Genomic DNA, 14,920 nt, shown 5'->3' with positions numbered 1-14,920 from the left:
ATTTTCAAGTGGTTTCCACAGGAGTGGAGGAAAATCCACGTTAAAAAAGGGATGACACCGAGAAGGGCCTTGGGCACTGTCAGGGAGAGGAGAGGCCTTGGACACTGCAGCCTTCTGTGCATTAAAGAGGCATCAGAAGCAGAAAATAATGAAAATAAATTCAAATATTTTGCTTTTCCCCTCACTCCAAATCAAAACATAAAGGAATTTCCAAGTGGTTTCCACAGGAGTGGAAGAAAATCCACAATGAAAAAGGGATGACACCGAGCAGGGCTGTTCCAAGTGCATCCAATCCGCCTCTCCTGCCTCCCAGCTGATAAGGAAACGCTGGAGATAAGGCAGGATTAGAACCCTGAGGTTTGAATAGAGGAGGGATTTTGGCCCAGGCTCTCTCAGCAGGGCCTCCCAGTGCTCCCAGTTGTGATTTGGTTCAGCACTGGTGTGGCTGCCTGTGCCGGCTGCAGGCTGGGCCTGCCATGCTATGATAGCGCAATTAGTGGCACAATTAATCGTTAATCAGGGGGGATTGGGAGGGATTAAGTTCTTAAACAGCACACGTGCTGCTAATGGTGATTTATAAAAATGCTCCTTCCCCCTCAGATGCTCTGCTGTGTTTGCCTGGAATGAAAATGCCCCAATTGGGCCTTTTCTGGGCACTTTTCTGAGGAAATGGCTCTGGCCATGCCTGTGTGGGGAATCCAGAAGATCCCAGCCAGGCTCTGCAGGGACAGGACACCCATGGGAGTGAGGGGACAGCATGGGACAGTGACAGGACAGAGGTGGGACAGCATGGGAGAGAAATGGGATAACAATGGGACAGTGATGGAGCAGTGATGGGAGAGCATGGGACAAGCCAGGACAGTGATGGGGCAGTGAGGGGACAAAGGTGGGACAGTGATGGGATAACAATGGGGCAGTGATGGGACAGTGAGGGACATCATGGGACAATATGGGACAGAGATGGACAGTGATGGAATAACAATAGGATAATGATGAGAGAGTGATGGGACAGCAATGGGACAGAAATGGGACAGAGATGGGACAGGAATGGGACAATGATGGGACAGTGGTGAGACAATTATGGGAAAGAGATGGGACAGTGATGAGCTAACAATGGGATAATAATGGGACAGAGATGGGATAAGGATGGGACAGGGATGAAACAGTGATGGAACAGAGATGGGACAGCAGTGGGACAGTGAAGGAGCAGCAATGGGACAAAGATGGGACAGAGATGGGATAACAATGGAATAATAATAGGACAGAGATGGGATAAGGATGGGACAGCAATGGGAGAAGGATGGGACAGTGGTAGGACAGCAATGGGACAGAGATGGGACAATGATGGGACAGCTCCTGCTGCTCCTGCTGTCCCCAGGGCCTTTGGGAGCCACTGCTGAGCAGAGGATGTGGCAGGCAGGGTGTGGGCTGGTGTTGGGCTGATTTGTTCAATTCAGTTTGTCACAGAGACTCTCTTTGCATTTTAATTTGGATCAGACACAAACCAAACCCTCCAGTTCTGCCTCCTCCTCCTCAGAGTCTCCAGGCACACCAAGATCATTTCCTTGGTTCTGTTGTTTATGGATCATGGATCTGCTGGATCAGGGCTGGATCCTCAGTCCCTGACATCTCCTGAAGATCCCTCTGGATCTACATTTGCTCCAGCACAGGCTTGGCCATAAACCTCCAACCTAAAAGGTTTTCCACCAAATAATTCCAGACACAGATGGCATAAATCCAAGCTCCAGGTGATGTTCCATGCTGGAATGCAGGGAAAAAAAACCCAAAGTGCTGAATTTATATTTCTGTGCGTGTTCCCAAGTGCAGAACCGAGGCTCCTGCTCACAAACCTTGTCAGATTTAGCAACTAAAAAAAGCCAAGGCTCTGAGAGTGGGAAGTGCTGGGAGCAACAGGAGAGAGGGAAAAGCTGGGGGGTGTTTTGAGGATAAATCCCCCCAGGATCAGGAATCCCAACCTCTGAGTGACCAGCACATTAATGCTGCCTGAATAATCAAATAGAAAATAAACCATTAAAATCTAAACGGAGAAAGAGCAGAAATAAAAGGAACGCTGGGAATGTTTCCCTGCTTCCCAAAAAAGGCACATTTTGATTTCTTTGGGGGTTTTGGTGTTTATGGTTGGCTTCAGCAGCCTCTCCTTTTAAATGGAGCAATTCAAGGCAAAATCAGCACAAAAAAACTGCTCAAAGCCAGTGCCCAGCCCCACTCCAGCTGGGAAAATTTGGGTTGTTTTAAAGGAAATGGCTGAGGATTTCAGGGATTGGGGAAAAAAGAGAGGGAGAGGGTTCATGGAGAGGGTTCAATAATAAAAACACTGAAAAGGTGCCCAAAAGATAAAATAAATTCATAAACCCCAGAGCACAGCGAGCCAGGAGCTGTTTGATTCAGACCAACACATCCTGAGGAGAGTTTTAGGTCTCAGGTTTGAGATCCAGAGCTGCCAGTGATGGGATTTTCCCAACCCCAGGAATAAATTCTGTGCCTCATTTTCCCAGCTGATAATGAAGATGACAAGGGCGGTGCAAGGGTGGAAGGTTTGGGTGTCACAAATAAAATAAATAAGGGAGAAACTTAAAAACTAACAAAATAATGAACTGAAAATGCCACTAATTGGAGTGTCTTCATTAGCAGCATCTTTCCAGGTGCCCACAGGAGCTCTCCCTTCCCAGGCACTCAGGAAAGGGCAGGATTCCAACCCCACTCTCTGCATTTTCCCCCTCTCTCAGGTGACCCAGATGTCCCAGCAGAGGTGACAGGGACGGATCTCTGACAGCTCTGGATTGGGCATTCACCCCTCAATTTATGATTTTTGCTGTGGCAGTGCCCGCAGGCCCCAGGGATGGAGGGGTCACGGTGACAAACGAGGAATTTAAACCCACACAGGGAGGGGAAAGGGAAGCAAACCCAGCTGAGATCCCCGAAATGTCCCATCTGAGCTGCTCCTGGACCCCAAAAAGCAGCAATCCCTGCAAACAGCAGCTCAAACACCCCCCTCTGAACAACTCCCAAGTTATTTCTGCCCCCAGCACCCCGGAGGTGGCAGGGATGGCAGAAAATGGGAACAAAAGGCACAAACAAAGGTGGAATTGCTGGTGCTGGCAGTGGGATCGAATGCCTGGAGCATCCTTCTGCTTCCTGAGATTCATTTTGTAGGTCCTGCCTCCACTTGGAGCATCCTCCTGCTTCCTGAGCTGCATCCTCACAGTCCTAACTCCTCCTGGAGCATCCTGAGCTGCATCCCTGCAGTCCTGTCTCCACCTGGAGCATCCTCCTGCTTCCTGAGCTGCATCCCACACCCCTGGAATATCCTCCTGCGTCCTGAGCTGCATCCCCACAGTCCCAACTCCTCCTGGAGCATCCTCCTGCTTCCTGAGCTGCATCCCTGCATGTCCTGCCCATCCTCCTGCTTCCTGAGCTTCATTTTGTAGGTCCTGCCTGCATCTGGAGCATCCTCCTGCTTCCTGAGCTGCATCCCCACAGTCCTAACTCCACCTGGAGCATCCTGAGCTGCATCCCTGCATGTCCTGCCTGCATCTGGAGCATCCTGCTGCTTCCTGAGCTGCATTCTCATGGTCCTGCCTCCACCTGGAGCATCCTCCTGCTTCCTGAGCTGCATCCCTGCAGTCCTGCCTCCTCCTCGAGCATCCTGAGCTGCATTTTGCAGTCCTGCCTCCTCCTGGAGCATCCTCCTGCTTCCTGAGCTTCATTTTGTAGGTCCTGCCTGCACTTGGAGCATCCTCCTGCTTCCTGAGCTTCATTTTGTAGGTCCTGCCTGAACCTGGAGCATCCTCCTGCTTCCTGAGCTGCATCCCCACACCCCTGGAATATCCTCCTGCTTCCTGAGCTGCATCCTCACAGTCCTAACTCCACCTGGAGCATCCTGAGCTGCATCCCCACAGTCCTAACTCCACCTGGAGCATCCTGCTGCTTCCTGAGCTGCATCCCTGCAGTCCTGCCTCCACCTGGAGCATCCTGAGCTGCATTTTGCAGTCCTGCCTCTTCCTGGAGCATCCTGCTGCTTCCTGAGCTGCATCCTCACCGTCCTAACTCCACCTGGAGCATCCTCCTGCTTCCTGAGCTGCATTCCTGCAGGTCCTGCCTCTCCCTGGAGCTGCACTCTGCACCCAGACCTGCTGCTCAGGTGTGGGAAGGAACACCCAGATTCCCAGCAGGGATCAGGAATTGCTGTGGGCAATTCCCGGTGGGGAATGCAGCTGGGAAAATCCTGTGGTGGCCCAGAGCTCATCCCTAAAAGAGCAGGGAGAGGCAGGAGGAAAGGGAAAGCTCTGAGGCTGGGGTTGGAAGGAGCTGTGAGGAGGGAGGGAGGTGAAGGACGAGCAGACAGATGAGAGGTGGCAGCAGTGGCAGCAGCACAGATGAACCCCAGCCCTCTGCCAGGGCTTCCCGTGCTGCTGCCTGCCTCCAAAATCATCCCCCGGCGGTTTCCAGTTTCCCTTCCAGCCAGACAAGAGATGGGAGCCAGAGATTGGGAGGCACTGAGCAAACAAGCAGCAGATGAGCAGCACTGGCTGCGGGCACAACGCCGCTGCCTTGGAAGGGAGGCCGGGCTGGGAGACTGGGAGAGGGCAAAAGATGCTGGGGCTGATTACAGAGCACTCTGCAGAGTTAATTGTTCACCAGATTGGGATCTGGGCCACATCCATCAACAGGCTGCTTCCTGCCATCGGCTTTCCTGGACAAACAGCAGGAGCCAGTGGATTTAGAGGGGAGCAAAGCCAGCAGGGCAAAGCTCTGCCTGCACAGGGTTCACTCCTGAGCCACACCAGAGCCCTCTCATCGCTCCCCTGCCTGCACAAGGCAAACCCAGCCCAGCTGAGCTCAGCTTTTGGGGCGTCAGCACATGAATTACACAGAGCAGAACTCGCTCCAGGCTCGGGATCTCCTCTGAGCTGAGCCAAGCTCCCCTGTCCTGCTGCCTCCATCTCCCTGAGGATGCAAGGAGAATCTGGGAGGCTCCTCCTGAGCCTAAGCCCTTTTGGAAACTCTTACTCCTCTTGGACATGGCTGCAAACAAACAGATCCCAGCTCTTCTGGAGGTTCTCAGCCCTCCTGGCCCAAACCTCAGCTCTGTGGAAGCCAGAGGAATGTCCCAGGGTTTACAGGCATTGACCAAACATTCATTTCTCCCCAAAAGGCCAGACCAAGGGGATGATGGTCTCAGTGAAAACTGCAACGTGGATATTTTAATGCACATGGTGAGTGGACATCCAGGGTTCTGCCTGACCAGGACAGGAAGAACTGAAGGATCCTCATGGATTTGGGAGATTAAAAACTCAGCTGAGCTCCCTGCAGCACCCTGAGCCATTTTGCCTCTGTGTTTTATTTTTACCCCTGTGCAAAATGCAGCTGCTCTCATTGAGTGTGAGCAAGGGAAGGCAAAAACTGTCCCCTGCAGCAGCCTCTGCACCCCAGCCTGTCCCCAGGGCACAAGTGGCACTGACTGTCTGTCACAGACATCTTTTATGAAAAATCCTTTCTTTAAAACTTTTCCTCCTGAGAAGCTGAGAGGCCTCAGGAACAAAATGTAAACATTGATTATCTGCTGCTGTGGAATGCAACAGGGGGATCTTTGATTAGCCCATGTTGGTTGTTTCTAATTAATGGCCAATCACAGCCCAGCTGGCTCGGACAGAGTTTGAGCCACAAACCTTTGTTACCATTCTTTGCTATTCTATTCTTAGCCAGCCTTTTGATGAAATCCTTTCTTTATTCTTTTAGTATAGCTTTAATATAATATATATCATAAATACATAAATATTTATATATCATAAATATATATATCATAAAATAATAAATCAAACCTTCTGAAACATGGAGTCAGATCCCCGTCTCTTCCCTCAGCCTGAGACCCCTGTGAACACGGTCACAACTGTCCCCTGCAGCACCCCCTGCACCCCAGCCTGTCCCCAGGGCACAAGGGACACTGAGAAGGGATGCACACCAGAGGCAGCAGCTCAAGATTTAAAGCAGCTCGTGTGGAAGGCGTTAAAAAGCAGCCAGCTGCACTTGAGCCACCTGTAGCCAGCAATGTGTGACACCATCCCTCCCCTCTGTCACCCTGCCACCAGCACAGCCTCTCTGAAGGGCCCATTCAGGGCCCCACAAAGAGCTGCCTCAGTGAAAGGGAGATGGAGATGAGGACTCAGTGCTTCCCATCCCTGCCAGCATCCCAGAGCTCGGGGAGCAAAGCCCTGGGAACAAAGCAAGGTCAGGAGCTGCCAGATGGGGGGACTCGGGCGTGGGGACACGGCGGTGACGTGGCCAAGGCCAGGCAGAATCCCTGGCAAGGCCATGGACACAGGGAGATCTCCAGAGCCCTGATTAGCTGTAATTTTTTTTCTCTTTTTCTCTCCATCCCAGCAGGATGAGAGAGGAGGAACTCCCAGGATTTCTGGCGAGCTTGTTCCACTACTCATTTATGAGCTGCTCCCATTTGGACGTGGTGCTGATATTTTCCAGCGTGAGTGAGTAAGCCTGGGAACTTGGGAACAAATCTGTGAGCCCTGCCTGGAGCACGGACACCAAAACTTGCTCAGAAATGTTCTGGTGTCAGAGAAAGCCTGAAAATCAGCACACTCTGAGCTGGGTGCCTCACACACTGAGGAAATTCCATGGATGGGGTGAGCTGGGTGCTCTCCTGTTCCTGCCTCTTCCTTCTGGGACTCCTGGACATCCCCTCCCACTTTTTGCTAGGGAGGAAAGGATTCTCCACACCACAAATGCACTGAGATCTCTGTGTGCGCCTGCTGACACCGTGTCCATTACCCTGGGGCCAGATTCCTGGAGGGAATCTCTTCAGGACCATGGGAAATGCTTTTCCCGACCTCTCCCCTGCCCTGTCACAGCCTGGTGAGGCTGGAGAGCAGGACTCTGCTTGCACTGACCACATCTCAGCCCCACGTGCTGGCACATCCCAGATCCACACCCCAAACCTGCCCCACGCCACCGAGGAGAAGGGAATTAATTAAAATTAATCCCAGCTCCTTGCAGGGCCCTGTTTGACGGCTCTTGTCCTTTCACAAACCTCCAACTTTCTGCCTGATGCTCGTTCAAAGCTTTTCCCCCTTCAGGCACCATCTCCAAGCCCAGCACACATCACATCTTGATGCACAGCACAAAACCCAGCGCCAGCAGCCCCAGGCCTGACCCTGATTCTTTCAGAGCTGATGCCACCATTGTGCCAACACGCTCAGCCCAGGTTGTTTTCACCGAGACACGAGGCTGTTCAAGCTTTTCAGGCTGCCCTGGCACGGAGGGCAGCTCTCCAGGGGCTGGCTGGGGACAAAGAGGGGGGCACCTCATGGGGCACAGCCCCGGGAACTGTCACAGCAACAGGAGAGATGCAGCTGATGGTGACAGCCGCCCAAAACTGCAGCGCCAGGGGAATGCCGAGCTGCCAGCCCGGGGCAGGGCTCCCTTCCCCCGGACAGACCCTGGGGGTCACTTCCACACTCAAAGGATCCCCCCAGACCCCTCACAGCGCGCCCACCCAGGGATGCCCAGCACAATCCACACCGGGCTTGACCTGGAACAGATTTAGGGCCGAACACGCGCAGGAATTCCCTCACCGGGGAGCACCAGGGTACAAATCCGAGCTGAGCCCTCCCTCTCCCTCTCCGTGCCTCCAACTCCAGCTCTCCCCTCCCCTCGGGACTTGGGACTCCTCTCCCAGCCCCAAAGGCAGCGGCGGTGGCCCCCGGAGGAGCAGGGTCCCCGGAGGGGCTGGGGGGACGAGCAGGGTCCCCGGTGGGGCTGGAGGGGCGAACAGGACCCCCAGAGGGTCCGGAGGGACTGGCATGGCTCCCGGAGGGGCTGAGGGGCGAGCAGGGTCCCTGGAGGGGCTGGAGAAGCGAGCAGGGCTCCCGGAGGATCTGGGGGCCGAGCAGGGCTCTCGGAGGGGCTCGGGGGCGATCAGGGTCCCCGGCCCGCGGCGGGGTGACCCCGGCACTCACCGGGCGCCGAGCCGGTCGCTCTCCCTCCCTCCTGCCGTGTCCCTTCCTCCTTCCTGCGGGGCAGAGCAGGGGCGGTGCTGCGGGAGCCGCGGGGCCGCTCCGGGAACGGGGCCGGGCTGCGAGCGGAGCGGGGCCGGCACCGGAGAGCGGCTGGAGCGGCACCGGCACCGGAGCGGGGCGGATGCTGGAGGCGGTACCGGAGCAGGAGAGGCTTGGAGCGGTCCGGGAGAGCTGGAGAGGAGCCGGTGCTGGTGCCGGAGCAGGAAAAGGGTTGGAGCGGTCCCGGTGCCGATGGAATGGGAGCGGTGCCGCGGAGTTGGAGCGGTGCCGGGGGAACGGGAGCGGTGCCGGTGCTGGTACCGGGGGAATTGGAGCGGTGCCGGTGCCGGTATCGAGCAGGGCAAGTGGGAGCGGTGCCGGAGCAGGAAAAGGGTTGGAGGGTCCCGGTGCCGGTGGAGGGGGAATTGGGAGCGGTGCCGGTAGCGGGGCCCGGGCAGTCGGAGCGCAGCCGGTGCCGGTACCGGGGTTGCCGGGGCCGGTGCCAGGGGAAGCAAAGCGGTGCCGGTGCCAGGGGAATCAAAGCGGTGCCGGTGCTGGTGCCGGAACACGGGCAGTAGGAGCGGTGCCGGTACCGGGGAATTGGAGCGGTGCCGGTGCCGGTAGCGGAGCCCGGGCAGTCGGGGCGCGGTGCGGGCGCGGCGCCAGGGGAATCAAAGCGGTGCCGGTGCCGGTAGCGGAGCCCGGGCAGTCGGAGAGGTGCCGGTGCCGGTACCGGGGAATTAGAGCGGTGCCGGTGCCGGTACCGGGCAGCCGGGGCGCGGTGCGGGACCCGGCGCGGTGCGGGAGCGCTGCCGGCGCTCGGTTCCGTGCGGCGCTGGCTCCTCCCCGCCGCAGCCCCGGGAGCAGGAGCCCGCTCGGCCCCGCCGGCCCGGGCAGGAGCCGCGCACCGAGAGCACAAACACACAAACACAGAGCGATCCCCGCCTCGCTCTCCGGTCCAGCTCCCTCCTGCGGCTCCTCCCGAGACACCGGCACCGGCACCGTGCGGGTTTCAGCCTCTCCGGGTTGTGGATTTAGCAGCGGCTCCCCCACCCATTCCAGCTCCTTGTTGTCGTATATTTAGTCAAACATTCTGGGTTGGCCAAAAATAGAGCAGCCGTGGAAATAAATCAGGCTGACTGGAGGTGCCAACATTGTCTGCCTGAGAGTAATTAATTTCTTATATCCTCGGCTATATTAATCCTCGCCTTCCCTGCACACGCCGCCCTGTCTGTCAGCAGAGTTGTTGTGATTAGTACCGAAATCTGGGGGATGTGCAGGAGTGGGGAAGGGCAGGGGGAAACTGAGGCAGGGAAACACAAAATCCATCTCCACAGAGTGTGGGGAGTGGGAACGCAGAGGGCACAGCAGGGCTGGTGGGGAGGATGGAAGGGCATGGAAATTCTGGGGGGGAAAATCCAACATTTAGGGTCTTCTTTCCAGGCGTGGATATTCCACAAAAAAAAAATAGAAGGAAAAAAGAAAATGGTCCAGGAGACACAAATTTGAGCTTCCTCAGTTCTGCTGCTGCCAGAATTCCTTTTCCCCATGTTCTGTTCGAATGTGGGAGCCTCGCTGGACTTGCTGACTCTCATTTCTTATCTCAGAAGCACCAGGCTGGCTGGGAGCCACCTCGGGGAGTGGGACAGTGCTTCCCAGATGGTGCAGCAGGAGCATCAAATCCGAGCCCCCATGGAGGGAAGGGGTGTTCTAGAAGGATCCATGTCCTCTGGTCACCTCAGCCTGTCCCAGGGCAGCACCCCTGAGACCCTCGAGGGATGAAGCCTTCAGCAGCAGCTCTGCTGTGGGAGCAGGAGCTGAACCAGCCCCTCTAGGAGCATGTGGGGGGTTCAAAACTGAGGTGGCTTTGCAGCAGGGGTGAGAGGCCATCCTGGGTGACACAGGGTGAGCAGCTCCTCTGTCACCCATGTCTGATGGGGATTGGCATCCTGGGCTCTGCAGGGCTCGGGGAGGAGCAGCAAAGTGGGGACAGGGGGGATGTGGGTGTGGGGTGTGATGCAGGGTGTGACATCCAGGCTGTGTGTGACACCCAGGGCTCTGTGTGACACCCAGGGCTATGTGTGACACCCAGGGCTATGTGTGACATGCACAGTTAAGGTGTGACATCCAGGGTTATGTGTGACATCCAGGACTACGTGTGACACCCGGGGCTGTGTGTGACACGCAGGGCTGGGTGTGACATGCAGGGTTATGTGTGACACCAAGGGCTGTATGTGACATCCAAGGCTGTGGTGTGCCACCCAAGGCTGTGTGTGACACCCAGGGCAATGTGAGACATGCACAGTTAATGTGTGACATCCAGGGTTATGTGTGACATCCAGGACTATGTGTGACACCCAGGGCTGTGTATGACATGCATAGTTATGGTGTGACATGTACAATTAAGGTGTGACACCCAGGGCTCTGTGTGACACCCAGGCTGTGTGTGACACCCAGATTGGCTCTGTATGACACCCAGGCTCTGTGTGACACCCAGGGCTTTGTGTGACACCCAGGCTGTGTGTGACACCCAGATTGGCTCTGTATGACACTCAGGCTCTGTGTGACACCCAGGGCTGTGTGTGACACCCAGGCTGTGTGTGACACCCAGACTGGCTCTGTGTGACACCCAGGCTCTGTGTGACACCCAGGGCTCTGTGTGACACCCAGACTGGCTCTGTATGACACCCAGGCTCTGTGTGACACCCAGGGCTGTGTGTGACACCCAGGCTCTGTGTGACACCCAGGGCTCTGTGTGACACCCAGGGTTATGTGTGACACCCAGGGTTATGTGTGACACCCAGGGCTGTGTGTGACACCCAGGGCTCTGTGTGACACCCAGGGCTCTGTGTGACACCCAGGGCTATGTGTGACACCCAGGGCTGTGTGTGACATGCACAGTTATGGTGTGACATGCACAGTTAAGGTGTGACATCCAGGGTTATGTGTGACATCCAGGACTATGTGTGACACCCAGGGCTGTGTATGACATGCATAGTTATGGTGTGACATGTACAATTAAGGTGTGACACCCAGGGCTCTGTGTGACACCCAGACTGGCTCTGTGTGACACCCAGGGCTATGTGTGACACCCAGGGCTGTGTGTGACACCCAGGGCTATGTGTGACACCCAGGGCTGTGTGTGACACCCAGGGCTGTGTGTGACACCCAGGGTTATGTGTGACATCCAGGGCTGGGTGTGACATGCACAGTTATGGTATGACATCCAGGACTATGTGTGACATTCAGGATTATGTGTGACACCCAGGGCTGTGTGTGACACCCAGGGCTATGTGTGACACCCAGGGCTGTGTGTGACACCCAGGCTGTGTGTGACACCTAGGGCTGTGTGTGACACCCAGGCTATGTGTGACACCCAGGGCTGTGTGTGACACCCAGACTGGCTCTGTGTGACACCCAGGCTCTGTGTGACACCCAGGGCTATGTGTGACACCCAGGGCTATGTGTGACACCCAGGCTGTGTGTGACATGCACAGTTATGGTGTGACATGCACAGTTAATGTGTGACATCCAGGGTTATGTGTGACACCCAGGGCTGTGTGTGACACCCAGGGCTCTGTGTGACACCCAGGCTCTGTGTGACACCCAGGGCTGTGTGTGACACCCAGGGCTGTGTGTGACACCCAGGCTCTGTGTGACACCCAGGGCTGTGTGTGACACCCAGGCTGTGTGTGACACCCAGGGCTGTGTCTGACACCCAGGGCTGTGTGTGACACCCAGGGCTGTGTGTGACACCCAGGGCTGTGTGTGACACCCAGGCTGTGTGTGACACCCAGACTGGCTCTGTGTGACACCCAGGCTGTGTGTGACACCCAGGGCTGTGTGTGACACCCAGGGCTGTGTGTGACACCTAGGGCTGTGTGTGACAAGCAGGGCTGGGTGTGACATGCAGGCTGTGTGTGACATCCAAGGCTTTGTATGACACCCAGGGCTATGTGTGACACCCAGGCTCTGTGTGCCACCCAGGGCTGTGTGTGACACCCAGATTGGCTCTGTATGACATCCAGGGCTTTGTGTGCCACCCAGGGCTGTGTGTGACACCCAGACTGGCTCTGTGTGACACCCAGGCTCTGTGTGACACCCAGGGCTGTGTGTGACACCCAGACTGGCTCTGTGTGACACCCAGGGCTCTGTGTGACACCCAGGCTGTGTGTGACACCCAGGCTGTGTGTGACACCCAGGGCTGTGTGTGACACCCAGACTGGCTCTGTGTGACACCCAGAGCTATGTGTGACACCCAGGGCTGTGTGTGACACCCAGACTGGCTCTGTGGCCGCTGCCCTCCTGTCACCCCTGGTCAATGAGTATCCGGTCATGTGTGTGCTCACTCATTGCCCTGTGAGTGCCCACCCCGCTCCCTTCCTGCTGCACAAATGCACTTTGGGGAGGTTTTCCCACATCCCAGTCTCTGGCCTGGCTCTGACTTCCACATTCACCATTTTCCTCCCTTTAGAGGGGAGATGTCTCAGGCACTTGTGGGTCATTCCCAACCATTGCTGCCACCCCTCCCATGCCACAATTCCGGTGCCTTAAATCCAGTTTGAAACTGAAAGGAAAAGAGATTCCCAGGGAAAAGAGATTCCCAGGAAAAGAGATTCCCAAGAAAAGAGATTCTCAGGGAAAAGAGATTCCCAGGAAAAGAGATTCCCAGGAAAAGAGAGTCCCAAGAAGAGAGATTCCCAGGAAAAGGGATTCCCAGGAAAAGAGATTCCCAAGAAAAGAGATTCCCAGGAAAAGAGATTCCAAGGAAAAGGGATTCCCAGGGAAAAGAGATTCCCAGGAAAAGGGATTCCCAGGGAAAAGAGATTCCCAGGAAAAGAGATTGCCAGGAGAAGAGATTCACAGAAAAAAAAACTCCAGCAAACGAAGCTGAAGGCCCCAGACTGGAGCTGCAGAGCAAGCCCCGTGCAAAGGGCAGGAATGTGACACAATCAGGGGACAGAGCCACGGGCTCGGCGCTTGTGCCACACCAGCTGCTCCTCGGTGCAGAACATTCCTCACCAACACAAATTCCAGCCCTGGGCATGCCGGGGATCGCTGGGAGAGCCCGAGAGGAGGATGAGCAGAGGGAGAGCGCCCAGCTGCTGCAGCTGGTGGGGATTGCAGCGGGGAGGACAGGAGGGATCAGGGTGGGATGGATGGGGTGGTCCCGGCACGGCTGGGGGGGATAACAAAGCTGATTTTAGGAAAATTAATCCATAAACACCAGAGGTTTATGGCCAAAAAGGAGACAGAGCAGTCCTGGAACTTTATTTCAATAAAGGGAGAAGCCATGGGGCATTCTCTGGGATCTCTCAGATTTTTGGAGGACGTAGCCTCCTCTTTATCCCAATTTCCCTTCTCTCTTTCCCCATTTCTGATGTACTTGAGAGGTTCAGATCTCCCAAAACACCTGATACCAAAGATTTCCCTCAAATGTACAACCCTCCTTTTTTATTTTTAATTTTTATGGAATTTAGGGGTTTTTCCCCATTTCTGAGATACTTGAGAGGTTCAGACTTCCCAAAACACCTGATACCAAAGATTTCCCTCTAATGTACAATCCTTCTTTTTCATTTTTAATTCTTATGGAATTTAGGGGTTTTTCCCCATTTCTGAGGTTCTTGAGAGGCACAGACTCCCTGATATGCCTGATACCAAAGATTCCGAAAGAGAATTTACAACCCTCCCTATTAATTTTTAATTCTTATGGAATTTAGGGGTTTTTCCCCATTTCTGAGGTACCTGAGAGGTTCAGATTCCCCAAAACACCTGATACCAAAGATTTCCCTCTAACGCACAACCTTCCCTTTTAATTTTTAATTTTCATGGAATTTAGGGTTTTTTCCCCATTTCTGAGATACTTGAGAGGTTCACACTTCCCAAAACACCTAATACCAAAGATTTCCCTCAAATGTACAACCCTCCCTTTTAATTTTTAATTCTTATGGAATTTAGGTTTTTTTCCCCATTTCTGAGATACTTGAGAGGTTCACACTTCCCAAAACACCTAATACCAAAGATTTCCCTCAAATGTACAACCCTCCTTTTTCATTTTTAATTCTTATGGAATTTAGGGGTTTTTCCCCATTTCTGAGATACTTGAGAGGTTCAGATTCCCCAAAACACCTGATACAAAAGATTTCCCTCTAATGCACAACCTTCCCTTTTAATTTTTAATTCTTATGGAATTTAGGGGTTCTTCCCCATTTCTGAGGTTCTTGAGAGGCACAGACTCCCTGATATGCCTGATACCAAAGATTCCCAAAGATAATTTACAACCCTCCCTTTTAATTTTTAGTTCTTATGGAATTTAGGGGTTTTTCCCCATTTCTGAGATACTTGAGAGGTTCACACTTCCCAAAACACCTGATATCAAAGATTTCCCTCAAATGTACAACCCTCCCTTTTAATTTTTGATTCTTACAGAATTTAGGGGTTTTTCTTCCTTATTTCTTTCATCTCTCAATGTCTAATTTCTGTTTATCAGCAAACCTAAAAAGTTTATTTGTAAAATCAAATATCTTTTCCCATTCATCAACCGGTGGAATCCTTCCCATTGTTTCCTTTATCTCCCAGAGCTGGTTTTATCTACCAGCTTGTTTGGAAAGACAAATCTGCTGTTCCTCTCACTGCTAATGGGGCTGGGGCCACTCCACCAGTAAGAACCCAAAGCAAAATGTCCCTTTACATTTCTGTGTACTCTGAGGTGGGTTTTTTGAGAGCTTTTTCTAGAATTACTTTGCTTTCTGTTTTTTCTATTTTTGGTCACAGACCCTCATGGACACCTCCCCCAGACAAAACTGTTGGGGGCTTTTGGGGAGTTTTTCTAGAATTCTAGAATTACTTTGCTTTCTGCCATTGTTTTATCTCTCTTTTTTTCTTTT

The 14,920-nt window shown here is 54.0% G+C and overlaps 1 protein-coding gene across 1 annotated transcript in view; it reads right to left on the bottom strand.

Annotated features, from left to right (window-relative positions):
* The window catches only part of CDK18 (cyclin dependent kinase 18), a 50,876-nt gene extending 42,178 nt beyond the window's left edge, over positions 1–8,698 (bottom strand). Inside the window, exon 1 of the mRNA XM_064732817.1 lies at positions 7,995–8,698. The gene's annotated coding sequence lies outside the window, so the exon portion shown is untranslated. The remainder of the gene's footprint in view (positions 1–7,994) is intronic.
* Positions 8,699–14,920: the final 6,222 nt, after the last annotated feature.

This window comes from Zonotrichia leucophrys, chromosome 26 (assembly GCF_028769735.1).
Source record: "Zonotrichia leucophrys gambelii isolate GWCS_2022_RI chromosome 26, RI_Zleu_2.0, whole genome shotgun sequence".
In the NCBI taxonomy this organism is placed as follows: Eukaryota; Metazoa; Chordata; class Aves; order Passeriformes; family Passerellidae; genus Zonotrichia; species Zonotrichia leucophrys.
This window is presented reverse-complemented; position numbering and strand designations above follow the sequence as displayed.